This window comes from Megachile rotundata, chromosome 6 (genome assembly GCF_050947335.1).
Source record: "Megachile rotundata isolate GNS110a chromosome 6, iyMegRotu1, whole genome shotgun sequence".
Classification (NCBI taxonomy): Eukaryota; Metazoa; Arthropoda; class Insecta; order Hymenoptera; family Megachilidae; genus Megachile; species Megachile rotundata.
The window spans coordinates 17,655,388-17,667,963 of NC_134988.1; the positions used below are offsets into that span (position 1 = coordinate 17,655,388).

The following is a 12,576-nucleotide window of genomic DNA, read 5'->3' on the forward strand; positions in this document are numbered from 1 at the left end:
TAACGGTTCGATCAAGCTCTTACTACGCGCTATTTTCACAGAAAAATTTGGACAAATATTTCGCCGATTCGTCCAGATTATCCGGTGATTTGTATTCCTCTTGCTTGTTCGCGTAAACCAAGATATATGCTGTGAAAGCTGTTATCGGTCAAAATCATTATCTACTGTTTGGTTTCCCAGCGAGTTCATAACGCAAAGGGTTAGATTAGAATTTCATAATTTGCTGCGTTTTGACGTAATTTGTCCCGTAGAACGCGAGCGTAGAGAAATATGGCCGATTAATGTACACGATAACGAGCGATAATTTGATGGGTTCGATTATAACGAGAGCGGTCGTTATTAACGCGACGAAAAGCTTAACGTTCGATCGATATCCCACCGTTTTAATGATTCTACTAATTAATCGATTAACGTTAATCGATGCAGTTACTCGTAACGGTGACGCGATATTCCGTTTTCAATTCTTTCGAAAAACCTTTTTCATACCTTTTGTGCACGAACGTTCGCGATTAAATAAATTTTCTTGGCGAAATTGTCATTTTAACGTTTGCATCGGATGTCCCTTATTCCGAAATGAAAACGCTTTGCAGCAGACGATCATTATCGTTGGCGATATTCGGTGGTAGTGTCGTTGTGAGCGAACATAGTCGTTTTTAATAGCGAAAGGGTTAAAGAAACAAACGGTGGGAGTATGGTGCAGCGAGCAGCTGCAGTTCTCGTCAGCGGTGGTGCTCGCATTATCAGTCGAATGCCTTCGTGTCCTGAAAATTAAATCAGACCTCGACAAGACCTCGTTAAGACCCGCCCGTCTGCTTATGCTCCCAGCGCGCTCACGTACATTCAAATACATATTGCATTAGTCTTTTATATTAGATCTCGGTAGCGTGGCTCGCGAATACGGAATTGTGCTGACACCGCAGACACGTAAACGTTACGACCGACAAAAGACGCGACACGTTTTCGTTGCTCTTCGACGTTGTCGTTTACGTCGTTTTTGCTCCGTAATCGATCAAAGGTGTTTCCTGCCGTATTTTCGATAAATTTTAATAAGCGATCGCGCTGGAAGAAGGTCACGAATTTAGTCGTCGATCTAATATAGGATCCACCCTCGCCCATTAAACGGGGCGCATTCCGTGTCAAGGTTTCGACCCACCGCTTCGCGATAGAAGCCCGAGAGTATCTCGTCGCTAAAATTTTCCTAGCTTAAGAAATTAGATCACGCTTCGTCGACCGTTCGTTAGCAAAGGGTCAGTCTCGTCGATGAAAAGCGCTGGCGATTACGCGCGAACAAGCGTGTTTCGTGTTTCGTCGTTTACGCTCGAGATCCAGCAGCTTCTCGCGAATGTTTTCTGTCGCGAAAACGCTAGAATGTGCCGGGCACGCCGTGAAATTGATTAAGATTGCGCCAGAGCGGAACCTGCTGACGTTAAATTGCTTCGCCAAGAATTTCCCGAGTAATGGGATGCATAGCCGTTCCAAAAATACTTGCAACGTAATACACTAGCGATGCATAGAAACGTTAATGGTGTACGTAACGACGATAAGGAAGAACGGCAATGGTTTTGCTACGAATGTGCACATATTTCCTTACATTATCGTTCGTTCGTCGCAATACGATTCCTCGAGAATATTTTCCTGCCGGCATTTCGCCGCACAATAGCAAGATGATACATTATTTCGCCAGAGCTTATATGTCCGCGTATTTCCTGGCTTCTTGCGAGTCACGTCTATCACGGTATCGTGGCCGCCCATCCTCTGTAAGAGTCGTCTAGATATTACCCGGTGATTGCGAGCTTTTTACCAAAAGACTTCTCCTGGCCTGGAAATTAAATCAAGCCTCGACGAAGGCTCGTTAGACGGGTCCCGGACACGACGTGTCGAGGATATTCGCCATCTCTGATCTATTCTTTCGACTTACAAAGAAAAGTGTTCTACAAGCTGTCCCTAATTTAAAGGCTGTATTTTTAATCTCTCGATCTCTATACCGGCTTCGTCCATTGTCTCTCTCAAACGGAACGACACCTATATAGTTTGCTTTGTTCTTTTACCGCATTACTGTTAGCTCTTTTCTCGTTTCTTGCCAATTTCTTTCGTCCTTTTGACGCGGCGCGCTCGAAGCCAGCGAGAGGTTACGCTAATCGGGTCATTTTCGCTTTTCAGTTAAAAGCGACTCGTAACGCTATGCGCCTTGTCTTATCGCTTCGGCAAGACGATAAGTATAGTCCAGTAAGCCGCGCGTACATATACGTCTTCCGCGACGAAAAATATAACGCTTGTTTTAAAGACAAAGAAGTACAATTTCGTTCTTTGCCTTTTGTTTCAGTTTACTCCGCAGAGATAAACTTCAAACGAGAGAAGCAATTTTTTTAACGGTTTAGCACTTTGAGATGATAGCTGGGTAAGAGAGAAGACATTTTTAACGGCACTTCTCTAGAAAGTGGGCGAACTCGAAAAAAGGGAATTCTTAAGGAAAGTTCGTTTTTCACGGATAAGAAACGACCAGAACGTTAGAGGGGAACGCGTTTTCTTGACTATGCGCGTTCACGAAAGTTCCTTTCGATTCGAACTGGAATAAAACGCCGTCCAAAAGTTTAGCCGCTTGTTTTAGCATCACTGCGTATACGTACGTACACGTATGCTTTCATGTTGGACAAAATGTTTCCGGTAAAGCGCTTTACTTCTTTCTCGACTGTTAGCTCGCATCTGTTGCGTTCGTGTTGGGGCGAATAAATTGCGAATCCCGGTATTGATTTTGCACGCGAAGCACCGGCTGAAAAGTGGAAGGCAAAGCGATGACGAGAATAAAACGAGCCCTTGCTCCGCCTCTATTAATCGGTTTACTTCCCCAAAAAAACGGGAAAAAATGAACAGAAAATAGAGATTTACGTCCGCCCTCGGGACTTTGAGTCGCTTTTTACGGAGCTCGTTCTTCGCCCTTTCCTGGCTCGATGTCGTTAAATTATACAAGCCAAGAACGAGAACGAAGCTCGCCACGTTCGTTGCAAAGATTTGCATTACTTCCACCAACGCGGAGCCAAAGTAACACCACGTATAACCCTTTCTTTCCCGCGGTGATTTCCTTGGAGAACCAACCATCGCGATGCTTTGAAATTTCAACAAGAATTTTTAGAACGCGAACACCGTATCCGCGAAATTTCAACCGTAATACTCTCGTTATTATCTTTCCGCGGAGATCGAATCGACGCGTACCTTGTATTCCGCGCTAAATTCCATCGCGCGGCATTATCCTTCACCTTTATTTCTTTCTATCCCATCGGTTGTTAATTGCGATTCGAAAGCTCGCGATCCCATCGTCGGATTTTCAGCGCGTAATCTATCGATTCGAAACAGGACGAGAGAGCTCGTGTACCTAGCAGTTCTTGCGAGCTGCACGAGTATGAATCTCGTGACAAGAAGTTGAAACGTCAGACAGGACACGTCGAACGTTTCCTTTCTCATGGCATTGTCTTTTGTGTCCTGCCGACATCGTAGGCGGGACACGAAAGTGGCCGTGGTACCACGTCCGTGTTCGCGTCGTTCGACGATTGCGGCAAAAAGGTGATAACGGAACAGTCGACGAATCGTCGAGGAGGATGGTGCTCGACCTCGAAAGAGATCGGATAGAGGCGACTTACGGGCCGAGGTCGACGCAGGAATCAAGAAAGGGAGTTGTTACGCGACGATTCGCTGAAACTGCAAAAGCAGATTCTTGGCTTCTGGTATCGACTGACAAGGACGCTGGTTCTCCTTCGATCCGAAGCGACCCTGTCTCTTGTTTCCTTCCCACCGAACGATACGGACCGTAGGGCCACGTTCGCCACCTGCTTCCAAGCTTCCTTGGTAATGCTGATGAAGCGTCTGCCCGTCAATTAGACGCAATTTTCGGCAGCAATTAGCGGAGTTACCGTCGACCGAATATCTTCCGGCTTTTGCCGACGTCCGCTATATTTGCTTTTTTTATCTTTTCTGTCGTATCTAGCGAAGTTTGTCGGACCCGTCCTCTCCGGACGGTTTTCCGTCGTTTGCTAATTTTGGCTGCTTGTCCATTCGGCGATGCGCTAATTACGACGAATCGAGTGGAAATTTCGATAGGGAAAAAGCTAGTTTCTCGTTCCGGGCATCAAAGCGTTAATCTTCGAACTCGTTAACTCTCTATCGCGCGAACACTGTTCGAATTTTAATCCGCTCGAGTATAAATCGTTTAAAATCTATTAATACGAAAAAGTTCGTAAAACGCATCCGTACACGCGTGCAAAGTTTACGCTACGAGTGGCCATGGTTCTCAAGGGTTAAACAGTTACATCGTTATCCCGGTAAAAGTTTTTCCCCCTAAATTGTGACCTATTTTTTCCTACCACTTGACTCCCCAGCACGCAGGTTCACGTTTAATGACGTTTCCATCGAGTGTACACGCACACGTAGGCTCATGGTATTCGAACTTTTGTCATTTTCATTTCGCTCGCAAGAATTTTCTGCTAATTCTCGCGACATTAAACAACGGTCGGGAGGAAGGAAATATTGCTCTGTATTTTTTCGGCAGTTTCGCGCACGGCAGCTCGTAGTTTCCAGAGTCTAATTCGCGCTATCAGCGACGCAGCGTAACGGGGCAAATGTTCGCTGGTAACTCCGGTGATCTGGGTGTACATCGCGATGAGTATAAATTGCGTTCGGACCGCAGTTAACCCGGATACCCGGCGTAGCTGGCTATGGATCCGCTCGTAAAACCATTCTGGCTCGCGCATTCGCGTTCTCGCGTGTCGCGCGTCGCACCGCCCGTGTGCTGTCCGGTGCGAATAAATGCGCGGAGCGTGCACGCGAGCAATACGCATTCCACGCACGAAAGCGGTTGCCTTGTACAGGGAAATAACGAAAAATTCTGCTCGCTGCCGCGGCCTCTTTTGTACAAACTTATGCGCAACGACTCGGCGAAAATAACTTTTCCATATTTCACGAGTCGCGGGAAAGGAGACGCGTAACGCCGCGAAGCTATGCATTAAATTTCGCCTGCGTACATCGGTGTTTCGCTAACTGGCAGACGGCGATACGTTTTCCTTACGTCGAAATATCCTCGGCGTATGCGGTCTATGTATAAAATTTACTCGCGCCACGAATATTACTCTCGCTCGCTATTTTAACTCGTACCGTTCGATTTTGTACGTCGCGAAAATTTTATTAAAACCTCCTCTTTGTCGAAGCGACAACGCTTTATATTGTTCGGCGATGTTGTTATTTTATCGATTACGCATCGATAACGGTGCATCGCGTTTATCTGATTAGTCCGAAACGAGTCGTTAACACGGGCGGGTCGAGGAATCCGGTCCAAAGCACGGATACGTATTTTTCATCGAAAGTAGATTAATTACAACGGTTCGCGAACGTAAAACGAACAATCGTATCTTCTTACGGAAGGAGATTGGCTCGGAATAAGAGGCGTAATGGTAGCTCGATGCGGTACTCGAGAACAGACATACGACCACGAAAGGTTAATGCGTCGACTACTACAGTAGAAATAGCCGTGACTAGTACGGCGCATGGTAATATCTATCATTAAGAACCAACGTAGAATTTTTTACGACTGTTGTAAACGAGTATAATCGTGCACTTTCTTATTCCGCGATAAGCGATTTAATCGAGTCAATTTGCGAAGAAAAACGAACTCGCTCGAGCGTTATTATGATAGTTTTAACCGGAATAAGAAAGGCATCGATACAGTTACGTGATAAATTACGGTGTCATTTATCAAACTAGCAATATCGTTTAATATCGCATATTCCGCGCAGAAACAACGCCATTAACGAAAATACCTAGAAGTCTCCGATACGCGAACACTCGAAGAGAAATAAATCGTAGCTCGCTCGCGACGCGACCACTAATATTTCAATCTTTCTTTTTTTTTTCTTTTGTTAAACGAGAAACGATGGGGTGTACCTCAATCGGAACAAGCCGCGGTTTCGTATCTGTACAATTCCGTTCGTGCGCGATTCAACTACCGGAATCCTCTTACCGCTGTCAGCCATTGTCCGATGCGAAACTCGGCTTCGATCGTTTCCGGTCCCGGTCGTCGAAACGCCAGGAATTCCTGGAATTCCTGCATCGACTTAATAATGTCACAGTGCGTCGATCTGTATTCAAATTGACCGGAGGAAGCGGATGTCGTGTTCGTTCGATGGCAACGATCGAGAGGTGTCGAGATCGTTCGGTTAACGGTGATCATTGATGATGTCCGAAGTCCCATTAGAACGCGATTTAAATAATCGAAATATTTCGACATCGATATTTGACGAAATAAAATATGAAAGTCTCGGAACTTTCAAAAGAAATTAGACTGGCTACTCGGGGCGTATACTTATCCGTAATCTTTAGAAATCCGTGTTTTCGTCGTCCGATGGAAACTCGCAGCCACGCACGGTCAGCCTGTAATTACCAATGCGGCAATTAACGTTTCTCGATTTCCTCGGAAGAAAATTGAACGAGCAATTACGGGAACCGGCTACCGGTAGTCGTTTATCGGATTATCAGAGGACGGTTGGAGAGGTCGACGATCCAGACTTACGAAAATAATCGAAACAGAGAGAAGGAAAGAGAGAGGCGAGAGAAACGGGAAATCGCATCGATCGCGACACGATTGAATAACCTGCATTTTGCCAAGCCGATCTGCCAACCTTAGCGTAAAACGACCGCTCGACCGTATAAGCTGGCATTGGAATCATGCTCTTGTCCGTTCGCCTGGAGCCTGGATGATGATCGATTAATAGCTTCCAACGTCGTATCGCTGTCGTTTCCACGATAAAGCGTACGCTCCTGTTATAACGATTATAGCAGAGAAAGTTCAATCGGAATACTTTGCGGAGAGCGTTCGAGATTAAACGATCATGATTGCGAGCCAATCGAAAGAACGCCAGATACTAACAGCTTGACTAAGTAGAACGTTCAACAATTTTTCAATAAATGTTTTATCAATCGGTCCGGTATCGAAATAGCCACTTCAGGGTAACGTTATCGGTCGTATAACTCGAAGAGCCTCTACTAAATGGAAACTTGTTGTTATCGATCGCTACGCTTAGCGCTTTTACGAGGCGCAATCTATTGTATATGAATCTAAGGATATTAAAACTGATTCTGTAGACTCGACGGTATATCAAATACCGTTTCATTATTTGTTAATTACTCGGTCGAATGAAATTTGTGACTTCATTGTTCGCGTCAAACTATTCCTTTTCGGTATAAGTATTCCAATCAATAAGTTAGCTGGGGTACAGCATTCCTATCGCTACGATCGTTCCAATCTAAACGTATATTCGAAAGCATATCCAGTTTATCAATCGTTTCTACACGGCGAGGTGCCTCTGCTTTTCGATCCGTTTAAACGTTTTAAAGTTCGTCGCTTTCCTAACTCTCTTTTTCTCTGTCCTTCTCTCTCGTTGTTATCATTCCAGGCTTTATTGGCTCTTGAAATTAAACTTCGGAATTGCGACTGTTCAGCCGCCGCTGAGTTATTATCTCTGTCCCAACTGTTCGCGTTGAGCGTTCGCTTTGGTGCATCCGTTTGTGCATCATCTATACGTATTATGGACTCCATAAGCTTTCGCGCATCGTGTGCAGGGTTGATCGATGACGTGTCCTCCTGTACGCTGTTCATCATTATCCCTCATGGTGATGCGCGCTCAACTTTCCGGAAACACGAAGCGTGTCTCGTAATGTAGGAAGATGACGAAGCACGAGAGGAAATAGGTTAGAGCAATACAGAAATCGTTCCTTTTCGACCGCGTCGTAGTCCTATCGTAAATTTGCTTTTTCGGGGTCCCCCCTAGCGCTGTGATGTCACGGCCCCAGGCAATCCACGGTTTCCGTTCACACGACAGCCAACGTTTCAGCGAAAGATCCAAAAGCGTTACGAAAGCGATAACGTCGAAAGAATGGAAAAAGCAAGGAAAGGTTGTTCTGTTCTTGTCTCGAAACGTCCTACTTGCGAGACGGGTACTTTCTGACCCAGTAATAAACAGAATCGTGAAAATAAGCACGTAGGCGGGTAGCGTATGAAAGACCTGGGCTCGGTTCCCAGTGCCACGGTTCTAATTTTTCACCAATTTCTACGTAATGCTCGCGGGCGTAATATGTTCCCATTATCCGAAAAATGCCAGGCGAGTCATTTTGTCCCACAGTTTTGCCAAGGTCCGTTTTCTGTGTCAACTGTCTAGTCTCGATGGCAAGCGTCCCGAACAAAGAGCGACATCGGAACGAAGGAACTGCACCGACCCTTCGAATGGACGATCAAAATTTGCCCTTCGCCCCTGATCTCCGATCGATCGAGAGCCAGATTGGATAGGGAAACGCGATTTGGCACGGGTAGAAACGCACGAGGCGAGGGTCCGCTGGAAACCGGTCACGGGAGCATTCGTTACGGTTTTATTTGTTTCGGCCGGGGCAGAGGCGACGATCGATCCTCGGCGGCGTCGCAGCCGCCACCGCCGCTGCCGCCACCACCTTCCCTATCGCCTCTCTTTCTCTTGGTATCTTGGTGACTTCGGCTCCGCTCTACCTACACCAACCTAATCGATACTCGACCCCGCTCCTTTCGATTCGACTGTGTACACTGCACTCCCTTTCTCCGCTCGCTAAGAAGAAGACGACTAGGACGTCACCCTTCGTCTCGTCGAAGCTTTCCTCTTCTTTGCGTCGTCGGCGCGATCTAATCGTTTGATCGAGCCACGCCACCAGCCAGAATTTCGCTTCATTTCATCCTGTTGACCTTCTGCTCCGTCCCCCCGAAGAAAGACGAGTAATTATCGGACGCGACCGGCGAGCAAGGATAATGCCACTGAAGTTCTACGGCTCTTTTCTTTCCCTTTTTCTGTCCCTTTCGCCTGACAACGTCGATTCGTTTATCGAGATAGATTTTCGCCCGTATTTTTCACGACTGCTTTCGTCCGTCTCGCCACCGCTGCGCGTACAAGTGGATTTCTCGGGACGCTGATTTGTCTGCGGCCAGTTAAAATGGATTCTACGATGTTAAACGGAAGGGTTCGTTCCTTGGACACCAGGGAGAAATTTCTTCGAAGAGCTCTCGAGCCGAGCTAGGGCGTACAATGTAAAACGGTAATCTCGTTTTCCTCGTTGGATGATCAAAAGAAAACGGCGGAAAGCTGCGAGCTGGAAAGAGTAACGAAATTACAGTTTGCAATTTTATTGGGCCGCGCGTTGCACGGAAATATTCGAAGCGGAGCTGCATGTAATCATCGCATGCACGTTGATGTTTCGACCGTTTCTGTGGAACGCGTGTCACGAATATTTCTTCTTTATTCTCCATTAATTTTATCGTTTCGTTCTTTTTCGTTCTGCACGAAAGCTAACAATTCTGTACGCAATTTTTTATACAAACGATGTCGTGTCAGACTTTCTGTGCCCCGAAATTGGTCATTTGGAGTCTGGCAATCTGGTACAACCAAATTTTAATTAGCGAATACAACGTCGGAATTTTTGTGTAATTTCGTTTCCCCTATGTCTGTTTAATCGAACAACATTACGTAAAGGCTGCTTAATGCTCGCGTCAAGATCGTACGACCCGCCTGCCGACTCTAATGTGTTATGAATTATGCACTCGAGGGTTAAGTCCCTTTTAGTCCCTCGGTTTAGTTTGACGAGTCTCGGCTTCCCCTTGTATCATTATACGTTCAAGTAGAATTACCCGCGTCGCCCGCATTCCGTGGTAACACAGTTATTACATAATTTCTCTCGTTTCTCCGCTAAGTCTTCGGAGACAAACGTTTCGGCTGTTTACGTTTCGGCGAAACGCCACGACGGCTGCAGTTGGTCGCTTCGACGCACGGGACACGCTCGAAAGCCTGCAGGAGAAGGCTCTTTTACTTTCGAAAGGTTCCCGGAAAAATACGCTCTGTGGACGGAGGTTTTAAAATATGAAAACTCTTAGAAATTGCAAGCGACGTTAAGAAAGATACTCCGAGACACATCTTTGAAAGCACCAATTCCTCTTGGCGAATATTTCCTCCTGCTCGTCGCGATACTCGTAATTGAAAATCGTCTTTTACGTTTAAGAAGTTACGTTTAAGCGAAGACGTTTAATCAAATTCGTTAATGGTGGTTTCGAGATCCATCCACCTTGCCTCTCGACGCTTCGTCGTTCTCGACTCTTTCGCGCGTTCACGCGACTCTACGTTTCCGCTAATTTTGAGCTTTTGCTCGTCTGGCAGCTCTTCCTCCCTGTGTTCCTCGATTTCGCGATTCTTCGACGAATACCAAGGTCTCGTTGGAAGCAGCAATATTACTGTCAAACGAAGCGAAATTAATCACCGTCGATTTATATTCATCGATTTGCCCTGTTTCCGGCTAAGAAATTATCATTGCCGAGGAAACGTACTAGCGAAATTTATCCCGCGACCGCGTGCACGAGTTAGCGTGACGGAAAATAGGCGGGTGCATCTATTTTCGTTTCCTAGTCACGTAACTACTATACGGACATACATAATGCGTTGCTATTCGAGGGTATTCATCGAGGCTACACGGGTTGCACCTCTCGCCGGTAGCAAGGCGCTCGATGCGTCTGCGTAACGACGTGTACTCTGCTCTGCGCTACGTAGGCGCCGGAACTACCTGCACCGGTTCCCACAAATATTCGCCCACTTACCACGAATTTTACCGACTCGATGCATGCAGGATTCGCTCAAATTTCAACGCGACATGCTATTTTAATGAATATCGTTCACGTTTTTCTTTTATGAATTATCGTTTACATCGAGCAGGTGAAAATAGCACCCGGTAACTGGGAAATTAGTCTGGTAAAGGAGGAAGTTTTATATTAATATAATAATTTACGATTATACGATAGCGCGACAATACGAGGTATCACGCTAGCGATAGTACGATACGAATTCCTTATGGTCTACCTGTCAAGTTAATGGTACGAGAAGTTGTTTAAAAAAGACCGCTTAATTTTTACGTTCGACAAGACGCGTCCACCAGCCGTCATTATAGCTATCAGCGATTTATCTTTATGCTTCCTTCTTGCCCCGGATTATCAATCTTCTCGTGACCGTCACGAACCCTTTGATGGGTACTTAACTTCTTATAAATCACCGCGTCGTCCCACCACCCAGGATTTTATCGATCAATCATATCTATCCGTCGATGAAATACCATTTTTTATAGCGTATCCAACTCTTTGTGTACCGGTAACTTACATATTTACGACGCGTGCTTTTATATTGGTCTTCCGTGTGGAATGACGTATTACGCGATAAGAATTGCAAGTGCCCGAGTTTTCTTCTTTTCTTCTCTGGCTCATAATTTATATCGCGATAATCAAGGTAACGAACGACCGGGCAAATAAAAGTTGCGTTTCAGAGGATTTTCTTGGACTTTTAAGATCGCTACTTCTAGCTCGTCTCCCGTTAAACATTTTTAATTAAAACTTCTCCTCCGGCGACGTTTTGTTTTTTCATATTTCTCGCAAGTACGCTTCAAATGAATCTTCGATATCTCGACGAGCTTTTCTTTTCATTAATCATCTCGAGTCGCCGATAAAACGAGATACTTACACGAACACGACTTTGCGGAAGCGCGTTGATTCGTATGAAACGTTGATGGAATTCTGAAAGCGACAGTTTTAACGCCGTTCATCTGGCCAACAAACGTCCTAAAATTCAACACGTGTCTCCCAGGCGCACTTCAAACTTGGCTACAGGCTGTTCGTACTTTTATTGCATAGCGAGTGAGAAATCACGGGTGGGAACAAGCTACGCTTTCCGTGTACATTGTGTTCCGCCAAGACCGAAAAAAACAGGCAACGCGGTTGCAGTAAAATTGACAGCCGAACAATGCCTTTTTCGACGAAAATTGCCATTCGTTCGCCATACAGGACGTTATTGAATTATGGGTAGACGATACAAGCTGTTAGAACACGTTGAAGGGTGCTTTCTACTCTCTACAAAATGACGAATTTTATCCGATTCGATTTGTCATTTTACGAAGTAATTTTACCTGTTACGTTCGAATAAACGTAACCTAGGAAATTTAAGGTTTATGTCGCTCTCGCGATGCTTGCTTAGAAGAAAACTCATCGAGCTCTTATTTCCTTTCTCCTCGTTTCGACGTTAAATCGAAGAAGTATCTTTGTTCGCTCAATTAAAGTTGCACCTACGATAAACGTTAAAGTTCTGGAAGTTTTCAGCAGTTCGTACAGCCCGTACCTATTATTTCGAGCCAACACAGAAACTCGTAAAGGTTTTAAAAAGAGAAAAAGTAGTCGCGCAGATCCTCGAAGTTGTACCACATCGGTGGTAGGAAGTACAAGACAAAATACAAACTACGGAGTTACTCGAGGTCGATAATTCCCCGACAAAGGAGGAGAGTCGAAGCGCAACGATGGATGGTGGTTCGATGACGCTGATTATTTTCCCGATTCACCAACGAATTCGATGGATTCGCTCGTCGCGGTTGATCCTGGGTAGCTATGATGCCAAGGCCATTCCCCGGGGGATGCTGGAATTGCTTCCGGTCGAGCCCGGCTTTCGATATTCATGCGAACGAAATGAAGGAACGTCCGTGTCGTATATATTCGGG

The 12,576-nt window shown here is 45.7% G+C and overlaps 1 protein-coding gene across 3 annotated transcripts in view; it reads left to right on the top strand.

Annotated features, from left to right (window-relative positions):
- Positions 1-12,576, top strand: part of dtn (transmembrane protein 132C dtn) — a 63,574-nt gene that overhangs the window by 16,529 nt on the left and 34,469 nt on the right. The window lies entirely within an intron of this gene.